Genomic DNA, 17,183 nt, shown 5'->3' with positions numbered 1-17,183 from the left:
TATGGGGTAGCCCTGCTCTGCAAAGGCAGTCACAAAGCTGTAACACCACCAGAGCTGTAACACTCCTGCTTCAAAAAGGCTGTTTTCTTCTACCCTACCACCGGCTCACCATTGAAAAAATAAAAAATAAAAACATCCAACTGCCCATTTGTAGCTCATAATCTACTTTTGTAACACGTTGCTATCTATATTTTGTAGAAAGTGGGAAACTAAAAGGAAAAAGTAATTAAGCATTTGCTAAACTTAGGCTAACTGAAATCCCCTGTAGAGACCCTTACTAGACATTGGGACAAAAATAAGCATCCCAAAAGACTCACCACTAGGGTGTCTTTTAGACAGTTGGAGTAAATTCAAATTATTAGACAAATTGAAAAGGAAAAAAAACTCATTTACTATTGCAATAACGTTTGAATTCAATAAAAATTGGCAAACCAACAGATTTGGCCTAGGCATGCTTCTTTACATTATAATGATACTGTACAATTAGATTTGCTTTGTAAAAACGAAGGAAAATGGGAAGAAGTTCCTTAATGTGCAGGCTTTTATAACCCTCTACCAGGATTCTAATTTAAGGGCTACCTGTAGAACATGTCTGGTTCATGATACCCCCAGGCACCCAAAAGACATGCCAGATATCCTAGATGACCTCTCCTAGCTACTACTCCTAGGAGACCTGTGGCCCTCTTCAGATGCCCCACCAGTTCTCTAGTGCAAGGTTCCACCTTAAGGTCGTCAGGCACCCCTCCCACTTATCCAACAAGCCCTGGCCCATATCCTCTACTGCCTGAAGAAGTAAACCTAACCAGTACCACCAGGAACGGGGCCCCATATCAGCCCCCAGAATTGAACATGTTTTCATTGCAGTGGGTAGCTGATGGAGATGGAGGAGTGGCCGGAGTGTATGTGCCTTTTTCTATGCCTGATTTGGCTTTGTGCAAGCAAAAATATGGTCAGTTTTTGGAGGATCCAGGCAAACATGTAGAGGAGTTTGTTAAGTTGACCATGTCTTTTTATTTAACTATGCGAATATTATCCACTTCTTGTACTGTAGAGGAAAAACAAAGAGTTCTAGGTATTGCTCATGAACATGCAGATGGGGTGGCTGCGCTAAACCAGGCCTTGCCATTTTATGTGGGAGTAGAAGCAGTTCCAGATCTAGACCTTCAATGGGATTATCGGAGAGGATGTCAAGATCCTGAACACAGAAATCATGTGCTAATTTGTTTAATAGGTGGTATAAAAAAGCATGAGGTTAAACCAGTTAATTATGATAAGGTGAAAGAAATAACTCAAAAGAAAGATGAAAATCCCATTTCATTTCAGGGCCATTTGGTTGAAGCCCTCAGGAAATATACTAATACAGACCCAGACTCCCCAGAAGGGTAAGCTCTCCTGGGTGCACATTTTACTACTCAGTTTGCCCCTGACATTAGGAAGAAGCTACAAAAAGTATCAATGGGATCCCAAACCCCCACAAGCCAACTTTTAGATATTGCCTTTGGAGTTTACAATAATAGGGACAGTGCAGAGGAAGAGGCAAACACCAAAAGAATTGGCCAATAAGCACAACTGTTAGTGGCGTTTTAGGCACTGCTGCCTCAGGATTACCCACCTCAAGGAAATGTGGTGAGACTGGCATCTGGGATGCTCAGATGAGAGCCCCCACTCACCAGCCTCTAGGCCAACATCATTGCACCTTCTGTAATCAAGAAAGCCACTGGAAGAAGGACTGCCCCAGGCTTAAGAGGGAGTCTGAAACACCCATACTTAATAATGGCCAAGAAAGCAGACGCGTGAAAAGGCCTGAGGTCTTCTATGGGTCCCACTAGACACCTTACCATCGCCATGAAGGAGCCTCAGTAACCCCTGATAGAGCAGGCAAGAATACTGAGTTCTTATTGGACACAGGAGCTGACTACTTAGTTTTAACCTATTTCTCAGGGCTACTGTCTTACCACTCTTGTCCAGCAACAGGAATTGATGGCCACCGAAAAATTAGGAGAGCTGCCCTCCTCCTTGGTTACACCATTGAGGACCATACATTTTCCCTCAGTTTTACTTACGCCTGAGTGTCCTAGCACTCCACTGGAGGGAGACTTACTTTCCCAATTACAGGATACAGTTCAATTTAGGGTGCCTCATAAGAAGGCAACAGGCCAGGAAGCGATGTTTCTCCTAGCTCTAAGTGCTTGCCTTAACACAAATAAGGAAAAGACCTCCCTTGCATCACACATTGCTTCTTGAGTAGACCCCTCTATTTGGGACATGGAAGTTCCCTGAAGAGCTATTAATGTACTCCCAAGTCCAGGTTATTTAAAAACCCAATGTTAATTTCCCGTGGGAAAAAAAAACAATATTTTTTGATACCTGAGTCTCAGAGGGGCATCCAGCCCTGAATAGCAAAGTTCCTAAAGTAGGGGTTATTATAGTCCTGTCAGTCTCCATGTAACACTCCCATTTTGCCTATAAAGAAACCAAATGGGGAATATAGATTTGTTCGGGTCTAAGGATAGTTAATGAGGAAGTAGTCCTAGTTCACCCAATAATTCCTGATCCTTATACAATATTGATTTAAGTCCCTGAAGACACTCATTGGTTCACAGTGTTAGACTTAAAGGATGATTTATTTTGTATACCTTTATACCCAGGCTCCCAGTATATTTTTGCTTTCAAATGAACTGATCCAGACACTCATGCTGAACCTCAGCTTACCTGGACAGTCCTTCCCCAAGGTTTTAAGGACAACTCCCATCCCTCTGGCAATGCATAGGATAAGGAATTAAGGGAACTATAGTTAACTAATGAGGCCCTCTTACAATATGTAGATGACCTATTAGTTTCGAGCCCTACCAGGGAAGACTCTGAAAGAAACACAATCCAGTTTCTTAATTTTCTGGAAAAGTAAGGGGATTGGATATCCCCTCATAAGGTCCAGAACTCTGTTTAAAAGGTTAAATATGTGGGGTATGTGCTCACTCCTGGGACAAGGACTTTGGCCCAGGAACAAAAAGAGACCATTTTGGCACTCCAGCCCCTTCAAACTAAGAGACAGTTAAGAGCCTTTTGGGGGAATGGCCAGATTCTGCCAGATCTGGATTCCCAGGATTGGGCTTAAGGCAAAACCACTCTATAAAGCTCTAAAAGACAGTGATCACAAGCCTTTGAATTGGGATGGAACCTGCCAATAGTCATTCTTAACCCAAAGAAAACCAGGAACCGCTCCTGTTTTGGCACTCCATAACTTAGAAAAACCTTTCACCCTCTATGTGGCTGAAAAACAAGGGATGGCTTTGGGCGCCCTAACTCAAAGGCTCGGGATTATCCCTAGACCAAAGACTTATTTTTCTAAACACCTAGACCAGGAAGTCCCAAACTTTCCCACATTTTTCTGTCTTCTTCTGAGCCCTCCAAACTGTTCCAACCTCTGCCTGTTACACCGTTCCAAAATTGTTTCCACATTTTCAGGTATCTTTTCAGCAACACCACACTCTACTGGTACCAGTTTACCGTATTATTCTGTTTTCACACTGCTGATAAAGACACACCCAAGACTGGGCAATTTACAAAAGAAAGAGGTTTATTGGACTTACTGTTCCACATGACTGGGGGGGCCTCACAATCATAGTGGAAAGGAAGGAGGAGCAAGTTACATGTTACGTGGATGGCCACAGGCGAAGAGAGAGCTTGCACAGAGAAACTCTGGTTTTTAAAGCCATCAGATCTCATAAGACCCATTCACTCTCACTAGAACAGCATGGGAAAGATCAGCCCCCATGATTCAATCATCTCCCACCAGGTCTCTCCCACAACACGTGGGAATTATGGGAGCTATAAGATGAGATTTGGGTGGGGACGCAGAGCCAAACCATACCAGTTCTAATTGTAAAGAGGAGTTATTTTGGGATTGTTCAGGTACACTGACTCTTTTTTTTTTTTTTTTTGAAACAGAGTCTCACTCTGTCCCCCAGGCTGGAGTGCAGTGGCGCAATCTCGCCTCACTGCAAGCTCCACCTCCTGGGTTCAAGCCATTCTCCTGCCTCAGCCTCCCAAGTAGCTGGGACTACAGGAGCCCGCCACCATGCCCAGCTAATTTTTTTGTATTTTTAGTAAAGATGGGGTTTCACTGTGTGAGCCAGAATGGTCTCGATCTCCTGACCTCATGATCCGCCTGCCTTGGCCTCCCAAAGTGCTGGGATTACAGGCACGAGCCACCGTGCGCGGCCTACACTGACTCTTTTATTCAGACACTAGGGCTCTTTTGTGGTCATTGAGTATCGTTGTTTTTTTCAAATCTTCAAGGATGTCCTTCTTTTGGATTTTGGCCCATGAGTTAGGGATTTTACCATTACCTGCAATTTTTTTTCCTGATATTTATATTCTAGCTTTGATCTGAAGTGAGAAATAAACCATTTCCAAGATGGCTGGGTGGAGGAATCTGGAGGGATGCTCCCCGTGGCGTAATCCACTCCTGCCTTTTGATACTTATATGGGATTTTTCCATCATTGCTCAAAACCAATAAACAATCACTTGCTACAAAACTAGTAGAGCAAGCCATGACAGAATGGCCTGTTTTATACTATTCCTCTCCATAGACAGCCTGAGGACAGGGGAAGGGAACACCATGGTCTCCTTCGTGTATAGGAATTGTGTTTGTACAAATTGCTTCACAGCAGGGACACTTTCCAGCAGCCACAGAGATGTTCAGAGAGCATTTTCTCAATTTTAGAAACCATTACTTCCGTAGGCATACTTGAATAATGCTGTTCTATTCTCCTCATTGTGAGATCCAAAGCCGCACTCATGTCTTCTCTGAGAAACTCAGTATCTTTTATCTCCTGGTGTTTAATCCTTGTCAAGTCTCTCTGTGGAAAGATCAAGTTGCTCTCCAGGCGATCACAGAATAAATCCAACCACCAGAAGCAGTGCTGCTTTTATCTTTAGCTACTGATGTGGATTCATGAAGGGCAGAGAGGATGCCATTATTAATGTCAACTAAACTTTTCTCAAAAAAATCTTCATTTTTTTACCTGCATTGTCTAAACAGTATCTTAATATTGATTTTGATGTAATTCCTTAAAAAGCTATTCTTATTATGAAAGTATTGCCAGTAATGATCAAAGTTTTCTTCTTCTCCCAGAGAGACGAGAATGTGTTTCTCCAGGTTATACTGTTTTCATTGAATGCAGGGCAGGTAGCTCACATGTCCTCACAATTTTAATGGTTATTTTTCCCCCATATGATGGTAGAGACAGCAGGAACGAGCTTGTGCCCCAGAAAATCAGTAAGTGTTTTGCTGGAGGTTGCTTCTTGGCAGGAAATCTTAAACCTCATGAAGAAATCATTTTTCTTGCTTTCTAGATAGTTTACAGGATCATTTGCTCTCTTGAATGCCCTGTGCATTTCTTTAGAATTCTCTGTTGCTCACTAGAATAAACACAAGCATAAGCTGATAATATATTTATTTTTAAATGTGTATCTTTCCTGAGTAGATGCAGGTTTCACTTCTTCCTCTGTTGTCTTTAGAATTTTCTGGATGTATTTGGATTGTAATCACATTGCTTTTTCCAAATATTGTTAATAGTTTTATTAAATCTTGAAACAATATGATCAGTAGTCATATTCATGAACTCTTTCTCAAGGACAATTAATGTCATTTACCTGTAATTTTTTTCTGACTATTAATGTCATTGAGAAAGAGTTCATGAATATGACTACTGATCACATTGTTTCAAAATTGTTACATTTCTTATTCATTTTGACATATTTGTCATAATTGATTTGAAACTTCTCTGCAGAATTTCTTGTTAGTATGTCCATGACATCCATCTCATGTTTTAAATACTCTGAAAGGATGTTTTCAGAATCCAAATCAGTGTCAGGCTCTGTGACTTTAGGAAGAGTTGTGGACACATCACAGACCCTTTTTTTCAGACATTGATTGAATTTCTCATGTAAGTCTTCCTCACTCAACTTTTTAGCCTTTACAATTAAAAACAATTTTCGGCTCCTTTCCAATAGTTTGTTTTTATAGTCTCTCTTTTTCTCATCCAGCCTTTCTTAAATTTTTTAAAAAACAAATAAGTCCATTGGCTTTTCTTTTGCTGTCTGAAAGAAGTTGCTCTTTAAGGATTATTAGCTTATTTTCAAAATTGAACTCATTTTTCAAAATTGAACTTATGTTTCCATTGAACTTATATTTTATTCTCTGGGTCTTAAAATGTGTTTCAAGTTCTTTTTTTTATTATTATACATTAAGTTTTAGGGTACATGTGCACATTGTGCAGGTTAGTTACATATGTATACATGTGCCATGCTGGTGCACTGCACCCACTAACTCGTCATCTAGCATTAGGTATATCTCCCAATGCTATCCCTCCCCCCTCCCCCCACCCCACAACAGTCCCCAGAGTGTGATATTCCCCTTCCTGTGTCCATGTGATCTCATTGTTCAATTCCCACCTATGAGTGAGAATATGTGGTGTTTGGTTTTGTGTTCTTGCGATAGTTTACTGAGAATGATGATTTCCAATTTCATCCATGTCCCTACAAAGGACGTGAATTCATCATTTTTTATGGCTGCATAATATTCCATGGTGTATGTGTTTCAAGTTCTTGCTTGATGGCTTCATATTCTTCTGTAACTGGAGCCTCGAATGTGCTTGTTTTGAGTGTCTGAATTTTTCTTTTCTGAATCTGGTTGGTCAGCTGGTTCCGTAAGCCAAACACATGATTCTTCAGCTCCCAGGTCCAGTGGGGTTATACATGGTTTCCAGTTTGCTCATGGCCATGACTTCTTGGATGTTCCTGAAATGAAAAATAAAGTTCTCATGCACCAGAGCTCTCCACACCTTTCACATGTGTGCTAGACATCTTTGTGGGTGTTCTCAATATTGATGGGCTTTTTAGTTGTCAAGGTGAGTTGCAATTTGATAGCCTGATTTTGGCACTTCCTCTTACATAGAATCAGTTGGAGAAATTTCTATCCAACTAGAAATATGTCAAATTAAGAACAGGAACAATGAATATCATTCTTATTACTGCTATGCAAACTGTGAATATTTATAACTTCTCTGGTCTTTGTCAATATAAATTTCTCCTCAGAAGGAGACTTTTAAGGTTCTTAGACTTCAAAAACTGCTACCTTGCCCAATGGAAATAACATAACTTCAAAAATAATCCTGCAATTCTGAATGCTTGCCTTATTAAGAATTTATTGCATCTATCTTAAATTTATAATTGATATATCTGTGTTCTTAAATGGTGTGGATACTTAAAAATATCAAATCAGAAGTGTGTTTTTGACCTTTCTTCTTAAAATGCAAAGAACAAATAAATGACTCTTACTCTCTTAGTGCTTGTGTTTAATAAATAACTTGAGTTTTAGAAATTTAAATCACTGGAGGGATGTAGAAAAAGAGCCTCAGATGTTGCAAAAAAAATTGCTCACACACAGAAGTCACGTGTTACCTTAGTGGGCTTCATTTTTCTCACTGTCAGGGCAGGAACAGATGGGAATTTTGATAAAAGAATCACTGAAATTGAGTGTTTCCTCTTTTTTCTGTAAAGCTCTGAGTTTATTGTGCTTCTGGGCCTAATCACTATTCACCCCATTTAATTAAGAAACTATGAAATGTTAATTCAATATAAAGGGCTATTATCCTCAGAGGTGAAAGGCAAATAAGTGAGCTGTTTTGCAGGCATCTCTGTCCATCAGAGATAAGAAAAATGAGAGCTTTCGTTTAGATGGGCAGTTGCAGAGGCAACCATGGTTTCTTCTCTGTTAGACCACATAGTGTCACGGGAAGAAAGCTAGACTTAGAGTTCTCTGTCTGCTTCTTACTACCTGTGTGATCTTGGGTTTGTCATCTATCTCCTGTGATTATTTTTCTTTTTCCTATCTTGAAAATGGCCATTACCAAAACCATTTCTCATTAAGATGATCAACTGACATATTTTAGTTTTCTATTGCTGCATAACAAATTACCACAAACTTAGAGGTTTGAAATGGCACACATTTATTATTTTGTAGTTTCTGTAACCAGAAGTCCAGGTAAAGTACAGCTATGTTCTCTACTTTAGGATGTCACCAGATTGTAATCTAGTGTTGACTGAGATCATGGTCTCATCGAGGATTTGACTGGAGCTCTGGTTTGAGTGTTTGTCTGTTCTCAATTAATGTTGAAATTTGGTTCCTATTGTGGGGGTGTTAGAAGATGGAGCTTTTGGGAGGCGAGAGGGCCATGAGAGTACTTGCCTCATAGATAGTATTAATGCTGTTATAAAAGGGTAATTTCAGCCCTCTTTTGCCTGTTTGCTCTTCTGCCATGTAAGGACATGGTGGTCCCAATGTAAACATGGTCCAGTTCCCATATGAACATGATGTTCGCAAGAAAGCATAGACAGGCTCCCTTTCAATCAGCAGATTTAGAAACAAAAAACATATACGAAAGTAAAACCTTAGAGCAGGAAGTTTTGCACTGCTCTGAGGATAAACTCAGTTTCCTGTCTCACATAAGGGGCCAAAGCCTGGGGTGAAGCTGTACGTCGGCAGCCCCAGCCCTAGAAAAGGAACGTACTCTCCATGCACATCTCTCTGGAGCAACCTGAAGACAGGATCTTGGCCTCAGGACAGGTAGGTAAAGAACAGAGGAAATAGAGCAGACAGAGAGATACAGCAACAGACCCAGAAACTAAAGTAGAAAGAGAAATTGATGTAAATAAACATAGGGAGCAGTCAGACACAGGGAGATTAAGACATGCTGGGAATACAAATGTGGATTTGGCATTGTCATTAATAGAGCATACTGATGTCCAATATGTGGCATTTAAGGGAAGAGAGTGAGCCAGATGGTAGGAAAAGGAAAAAGACTGGTTCCAAAAAGCTACAAATCTGGGAGAAGAAGGAGTATATAATTGAAACAGACAAAAAACATTTTGGTAACTTTTGTTATCAAATAAAAACAAACACATTTTTAGGTAAAGAGAGACTTTATTCACAAGGATCATTGCAACAAGAGGAAGGAGAGTATTGCAATAGAGAAAACCATCCAACCACAAGAGCTACAAGCATCTCAAAGACCAGAGAGAAAAAGATTTCCTTTTATGGTGAAGGATCAACAAAGCTAGAAAGATATCAGTACTGGGACAGGAAGATCACCATGAAATGTTTTACCCAAGGTCAGCTGATTCTTAGGAGGGTTGTATGCTGGGTCAGAAGAAGGATAGATCAAAACTCACGAGCATGGAAGAGGAAGAGAAATTTAACTGATATTCGGTCAAGTTAATAATCACTTTGTTTCTACTGTCCAGTGAGGATAAACAGTTCAGCTAATCTTTTATGAAGCTGAGAATGAGAATATAAAGAGTCTGTGTCTGGCCTATCATGAAAAAAAAGACACATATGCCTTATCTAAGTCATATGGGGAAGGGTGGTTTTTTGCAATAATCCCTTTCTCAGAACACAAAAAAAGTGGATGGATTTCTTTAACCATAACTGTTTTCCAGGAACAAAGGGCTCAAGTAAAAAAGTTTCACATTGTTAATTTGACTCATTTGAATAATAGCTAGTATTGCAAACACAGAAAAGAGAGTTACTAACTTGACGTGGAAAATTAATGAAGCTTCACAAATAAAGAGAAACATGAACTAGGTCAGGAGTGTAAAATCCTAGGGAGAGAAAGTAGGGAAGGGTTCATGTAGTGAAATATGCAAAGTCAAGAAACATCTTGAGGTCCTTGAGGTGGAGGGAAGATGGCTGATGTGGCATTTAAGGGAAGAGAGTGACCCAGATGGTAGGAAAAGGGAAAAGAGTGGTTGTAAAAAGGAATTACAGAGGTTAATTGCTGCCACATTATGAGGGGTCTTAAAGGCCAGGGTCACGTAGTTTTGATTGTATCAGAAACGAATGTAGGATTTCAAAAGTTTGTAAACAAAGAAGTAAATGATTTAAATACGATTTTCAGGATGGAATGTAGAAAATGGATTACAAGAGGAGTGAGAAAATAGATTCAAGGGCTACTCTCACAGAATAGGCAAATAGGGCACACTAATGTCCAATATGTAATGGGTATTCAACAGGAAGCAAAATTATGGGGGAAGAACTAGGAAAACGAAGCTTCCACGACATAAAAGTTTCCTGCTTCACCATTTCACCACCAAAACTGGGTGGATTTCCTTTATCAAAAATTTTCCTAGAAGAAGATGTGGCCAAAGGGCTAGAGCCAGGAATTTAGGATGAGTTTTTAATTGAATAAACCTTTCTACATAGTTAATCCAACAAGTCCAAAGAACAACTCCTAATCCAAAGGAATAGTAAGATATAGGGTAGGTGTCAGAGTCTGAGGCAAACTAAAATTTGGTAGAAACTAGAAAAGACAAGAAGGGCCTAAAGCATCACATAGTTAACAGCAGAGATACATCTCCTCAAAGAGGTACGCTCTAAGCACAAAATCTAAAGTAGTCTCAAGTGACCTTTAATCCCATTACTTCCTAATTTCTTTCTTAGCACTTAAAAAACTCTGAAAATGTTATCTACTTATTCATACATTTACAAGTTCATAATCCTTCCTCTATTAAAATGTGAACTCTGTAAGGGTAGGGATCTAATCTATTCATCAGTCAACCCACAGCACCTAGAACTTTTTTCAACACACTGAAAGCCCTCAATAAACATGTATGAAGGCTGGGCACGATGGCTCACGCCTGTAATCCCAGCACTTTGGGAGGCCGAGGTGGGTGGATCACCTGAGGTCAGGAGTTTGAGACCAGCCTGGCCAACATGGTAAAACACCGTCTCCACTAAAAATACAAAAATTAGCCAGGTGTGGTGGCGGAACCTGTAATCCCAGCTACTCAGGAGACTGAGGCAGAAAAATTGCTTGAACCCAGAAGGTAGAGGTTGCAGCCAAGATCGAGATCATGCCACCCTGGGCAAAAGAGCAAAACTCCGTCTCAAAAAAAACAAAAAGTGTGAAACAAATTCTGGGATTTTTAGCTTATCTTTGATAAATCTCTAATCCATGTTACTTGTGTGATCAGTTTCACTTAAAGGAATATTTTCATGATGGATACAAGAAAGGAGAGGCAGTCAAAAAAGACAGGTCCCTAGAATTAGTAGGATGAAAATATTGTAGAGACATCTGACTTGGTAATTTGAATGTGAGCATCAGGCTTATAGAGAACTTTTTAAGAAAAAGATGAAGTGAGACTAAATGATGAGAAGTAGGTGGAACGAATTCATCAATTCATTTCATCAACAAACATTTATTGAGCCAGATATACCGAATTGAAATACTTTTTTGAGAAATCTAGAAATAATGAAAATATAAAGAAAGTAAAAACTTATAGAATAGGCAGGAACCAATTTGCATTTAAGTAGTATGGGAAGCCTCGAGTATGTTTTCTTGCCCAGAGTGAAGCAACCAAGAAAGTAAGATGCTGGAGATATCTTAGACTCAAGAGATAGAAAGCAAGACCCTAGGGGAGATAAGTAGGAGCAGGATTTCAAGGACAGAATTAGTATTGCACAGAGATTAGGGACACTTCTTCCTTGGGGATCAGAAAAAAAAAAACACAAGGGTGGCCACTGTAGTCTTAAATTTGAAGGTGAAACGTTCGAATGTGAGAAAGGCCTGACCAGATGGCTTCTCTAGAATTAGGAAGTGAGGCCATCAAAGGGGAGAGGACCCTTAACATGCTTTGATGTAAATCTTTTTGTCACTCTTAGCTTTTTCTCTAGGCTGCTGGATTTTAGGCTCAAAGACTCTCCCATGCATTTTCTTATTTCTCTCTTCAACCCTATTGTCTAGCAAAGTGCCTGGCACTAAGGAAGAGATAGATAATACAATTCAATATAAAATCATGAAGATGTGATGTCTGATTGTAAGGACTGAAGGAAAGAGAGGTTTCTTTGGAGTCTGAAACGCTGGAAAGATGGGAATATTATAAATTATTTTTGCCAGTTATCTTTCTTTATGTGGAAGTTTACAGTGTTATTCTTTTGTATTTGACTCCTTTCTCACAACTTAATATTGAGAGATTAACCCATATTGTTGTGCAGAGCTGTGGTATTTGTTTTCATTGTTGTATAACATTCTATTGTATGAATATGCCAAACTTTATTTACCCATCTGGATGTGGATGGATATTTGCTTTATTTCCAGTTGTGACTTTTATGAATAGTGCTGCCATGAACATTCTCATAGATGTGTCTTGGTGCATATGTGCACATATTGGCATTTATCTAGAGATAGAAATCTTAGATTATCTCTGCCGCTTTATATGTATCCATGATTTCTTGACTGGATTCTTTTCCCTACCTTTGTGGTACTTATTAAAACCAATTCCATTTCATTGTAATCGCTCAAGGGAATCACCTTGCCCATTACCTAGACAGAGCTGATTCATCAAGACAGGGGAATTGCAATAGAGAAAGAGTAATTCACACAGAGCCAGCTGTGTGGGAGACCAGAGTTTTATTATTACTCAAATCAGTCTCCCCAAGCATTCGGGGAGCAGGGTTTTTCAGGACAACTTGGCAGGTTGGGGGAGGCCAGGGAGCCAGGAGTGCTGACTGGTCAGGGACGAAGTCATAGGGAGTTGAAGCTGTCTTCTTGCGCTGAGTTAGTTCCTGGATGGGGACCACAAGATCAGATGAGCCAGTTTATCGATCTGGGTGGTGCCGGCTGATCCATTAAGTACAGGATCTGCAAAATCTCTCAAGCAATGATCTTAGGAGCAGTTTAGAGAGGCTCAGAATCTTTCAGCCTCCAGCTGCATGACTCCTAAACCATAATTTATAATCTTGTGGCTAATCTTAGTCCTACAAAAGCAATTTAGTCCCCAGGTAAAAAGGAAGTCTGCCCTGGGAAAGGGCTGCCACCATCTCTGTTTAAACTATAAACTAAGTTTCTCCCAAAGCTAGTTCAACCCACACCCAAGAATGAACAAGGACAAATTGGAGGTTAGAAGCAAGATGGAGTTAGTTAAGTTAGATCTCTTTCACTGTCTCATTCACAATTTTGCAAAGATGGCTTCATCATTATTCCATTAGTTAGGATATAATCACCCTTTTGTGTGAGTGTCATGACTGCACTCCATCATTATCTGAGACCTTCAAAAATAATTTTCTATTAATATTGCATAAATTCACTCTCACCACAACCACCACATACGCACTGTCCTCATCCATAAAACATTCTCTCTCCTATATTGAACCAGCTACAATTTTAATTAGAAACTGTTCCTAATTTTTACATTATACAACCACAAGTATTTTGCTAATAGTTTCACTTGTTCCTTTACTAATTTGATTGGTATATAATGTTAGGTTCTGGTCATATTATTTAGAATATGATATTACATATTTATATTATAATCATATCCTAAAATATCATATTATATTATAAAAGGATGCTTCCCAGAACTACAATATGACCTGATTCTTTGCATTGAAAGTATATGTCACATGTTGAAAAGAATAATTATAATGATAAAATTATAATTTCATTATTTTAAAATTTTGTTTTTATAACTATTTAACAATTTATGATTATTTATAATTGTATTATTTTATTATTATATATTATTAATTAGAATAATTGTATTATTCATTGTGTTCAACATTTGATATATACTTTCAAAAATTTTACAATATTTCAAGTATTACAATAATTATAAATTATTTTATTAATTATTAATACTTTGATTTGCTTTGTTCAACAGTTGATGTATACTTTCAATATGAAGAATCAGGTCATACTGCAGCTCTGGGAAGTGTTCCTCTATTGTTTCTTTGATCATTTTTCTCCTCTATTCTTTCTAATCTCTCCTTCTCAAAATTATGTTAGAGTCAGTCAGCATTGGCAGCACTTTTGGATCTATATTCCATGTCTCTTTAGAGCTCACCCTTTTTCCATTTCTTTATCCTTTGAGGTTAAATTCTGAAACAACCCTCAGTTGAACATTCTAGCATAGCAATAGAGTCTTCAGGTGTGTTCATGCAAACATTCAGCCAGAAAGAATACTTTAGTTGGAAACCAGGATGCAAAAACTCTCAAATGAGTTGTTTCTATATCCAGACCATCCAAAATGGCAAAATTAATATTTTACACTCCCACATTTTCTCCACTGAATGTCTCCTTAGGATAGTGTTTTTTCTTTTTTTCTTTTCTTTTTTTTTTTTTTTTTTTGGAGACGGAGTCTCACTCTGTCACCCAGGCTAGAGTGCTTTGGTGTGATCTCTGCTCACTGCAACCTCCGCCTCCTGGGTTCAAGTGGTTCTCCTGCCTCAGCCTCCCAAGTTGCTGGGATTACAGGTGCCCGCCACCACACCCAGCTAATTTTTGTATTTTTAGTAGAGACAGAGTTTCACCATGTTGGCCAGGCTGGTCTCGAACTCCAGACCTCGGGTGATCCACCCGCCTCGGTCTCCCAAAGTGCTGGGATTACAGACATGAGCCACCATGCCCGGCCAGGATAGTGTTTTTTCAAAATGGGATTGAATACTTAACATTTGGAAGCATGTATTAAATGAACTTTGGAGTGTTTTAGAAAATGATAGTTTCTGAACAATAACTAGGCTTCACATGTCAGAACTTCTGTGAGTGGGACTGGGAATTTTTTTTAATGTCCTCAGATGATAATTTTAAATAAAGATTGAGAACTGATTTGAAATATTAACTCATACTTCTTACTCTAAATTAGCTTAAAACCAAGCTTGTTTGATGCGCCAATATGTCAGGCAAATCAGGCATAGAAGTGAAGACATTAAAAGCCTTCACACCTCCACTAGTTTTCTGCAGCATTTTCCTTTCCTTGAATGAATTCCTGCCTTCTCTGAATCTATATCCACAATAGACCAAAGTTGTATTATTGGATAGGAGGAAAATTATTGTCCAAATTATTGTCTAAATTTTTCCAGCATCCAAAAGTATGGGTAAATAATCTACCTCTAGCACACAAGTCCTTTTTTGTGGGTAACAGTAGAGTTGACAACAACTAAGGGACATTTTCCTCCTCCTCTTCCATCTTCCCATCACTCTCATACCCACTTCTTTCTCATTTGCATGACCCTAGCACCTGCTCTGGGGCATACAAGGCTACAAAGAAGGACTTGTTACCTTTGGAGACTATCAGAACAGGTTCCTAATACAAAAGTCTCAGATGTACACACCATTTTATAGGTGTATATTTTAGACAGTAAGTCTGTGAAATGAGAAAACATGGTCTTGAAAAAGATGTAATCCTGTTACTTGTTATTACATCCTTCCTGCAACCAAAAAAGTTCACTTTTTATGTAACTGCAAAGGATTTCCTCCCAGATACTCTGGCCAAAGGAATGGATTCCTTCTTCATTCCCTAACTATAAAGATAATTATCTTCTGAAAAAAAAAATACTAAAGTTTGTTCTGACACTACCTACACCTAGTCAATGCTTTTGCATTAATCCTCAGTAAAGATCAATTTAGTAAGCTTCATAACTACCAGGGACTCAGTCTTTGGTGAGAACTAAATACGTGAATTAATTTCCACATTGCTCTAGAGAAAGATATCTTTCTCTAGAGTTTTACTTGTTCCTTAACTAATTTGGTTGAAAGATGTATTTCTCTAGAGCAATGTGGAACTTAATTCATATATTTAGATATCAATTATACTTAGTTCAAAGTTGAAATCTTTTTCTGTTTTGCCTGATGATCAAAAGTGGTATCCTGACTGGGCGCGGTGGCTCACGCCTGTAATCTCAGCACTTTGGGAGGCCAAGGTGGGTGGGCCACCTGAAGTCAGACGTTCAAGACCAGCCTGGCCAACATGGTGAAACCCCATCTCTACTAAAAATATAAAAAATTAGCTGGGCATGGTGGTGCATGCCTGTAGTTCCAGCTACTTGAGAGGCTGAGGCAGGAGAATCGCTTGAACCCAAGAGACAGAGGTTGCAGTGAGCCAAGATTGTGCCATTGCACTCCAGCCTGGGTGACAAGAGTGAAAGTCCATCTAAAAACAAAACAAAACAAAAAAAAGTGGTGTCCTTTAGGATACAAACTGATGTTCCCAAATTACTAATGGATCATATTTTTCATTGGGTACATATCAAAAGGCTGCCAGCTCCCATCAGGGAAAGTCATCCTGAAAACTCTCTTCTGACCCATTTCCACAGTGCCCCACAGAGCTTACTCATGTGGAGTGCAGAGTGAGGAGAATCTGATGGTGTGGTGGGGCCTACATTGACTCCCCACCTCCTAGAGCCACACAATGTTTGTCCAAATATGCACCAGGTTGTACAGTAGAGACAATTATCATTGAAAATTCTTCCCACCTCCCTACATGTCCTGGTCTATTCTCTTGAAATGACAGCTCTGAGAATTCTAGCTTAATAGAAGCCTTAGAAGGAAAAAGCAACTGCAGTTTGTATCCTATTTTTTGGTTCCCTCCTAACCCACTTGGTGGTCAACGGCTATAGGATTTCAAAGGCTAGAGAGACCTCCCTAGGTCACAACCTCCATCTCCTTGAGGAAAGAATGTCCCTTCTTGGAGAAAAGAACAAAACCAAACCAAACCCAGGACTTGCCAAAAACATTAGCAGAAAAGAGACACAGCATCTCCTGTTACCTTCAGTCTACACCAAAATAATGATAGTCAGTCTCCACATTAAAGCAATTCCCATGCCCAATATTTCTTATTAACTCATAGTAGAAGTACCAGGAGATGGGAAGATTCTTCTGAAAGTTACCCAATAGAATCAGATTCCCTGGCTGCAGCTGTGGTACGTAACTTCAAGTTACAGTACAAAGGAAAAAGGCTTGGCCTTAATTCAGGCCCTCTGTCTTGATCATTACTTTGTTTTTCAATGTCACCTTCCATATCTTCATCATAACTTGACACAGTAATACAAAAGACTGTATTAATGCTCCCTCTAGTGGCTGGTCCGCCATTCTACTTTAAATCTTTGTGGTCACCTGGAGATTGGAGAGAGACCTATCTGAGGAGCTTCTCTCTTTCCTGTGTTTCCGTCCCCAGTCCTGCAGGATTCTCTGGTGCTTGGGCCTTGTTCATCCTATTCAAGCAGCCCTTCTTTCTTTTCCTAACTTTTTTTCTGCTATACCTGCTAGCTTCCTAGTTACTTCAGTTCCTTGACCAATCCTTTTTTTTTTTTTTTGAGACCGAGTCTCGCTCTGTTGCCCAGGCT

General features: G+C 39.3%; 1 pseudogene; it reads right to left on the bottom strand.

Annotated features, from left to right (window-relative positions):
- Positions 1-3,575: 3,575 nt before the first annotated feature.
- Positions 3,576-7,483, bottom strand: LOC129393323 (interferon-induced very large GTPase 1-like; annotated as a pseudogene).
- Between the last annotated feature and the right edge of the window lie 9,700 nt (positions 7,484-17,183).

The sequence above is a fragment of the Pan paniscus genome, chromosome 9, assembly GCF_029289425.2.
Source record: "Pan paniscus chromosome 9, NHGRI_mPanPan1-v2.0_pri, whole genome shotgun sequence".
Classification (NCBI taxonomy): domain Eukaryota; kingdom Metazoa; phylum Chordata; class Mammalia; order Primates; family Hominidae; genus Pan; species Pan paniscus.
The sequence above is the reverse complement of the archived record's forward strand: the minus strand, read 5'-3'. Positions and strand labels throughout refer to the sequence as shown.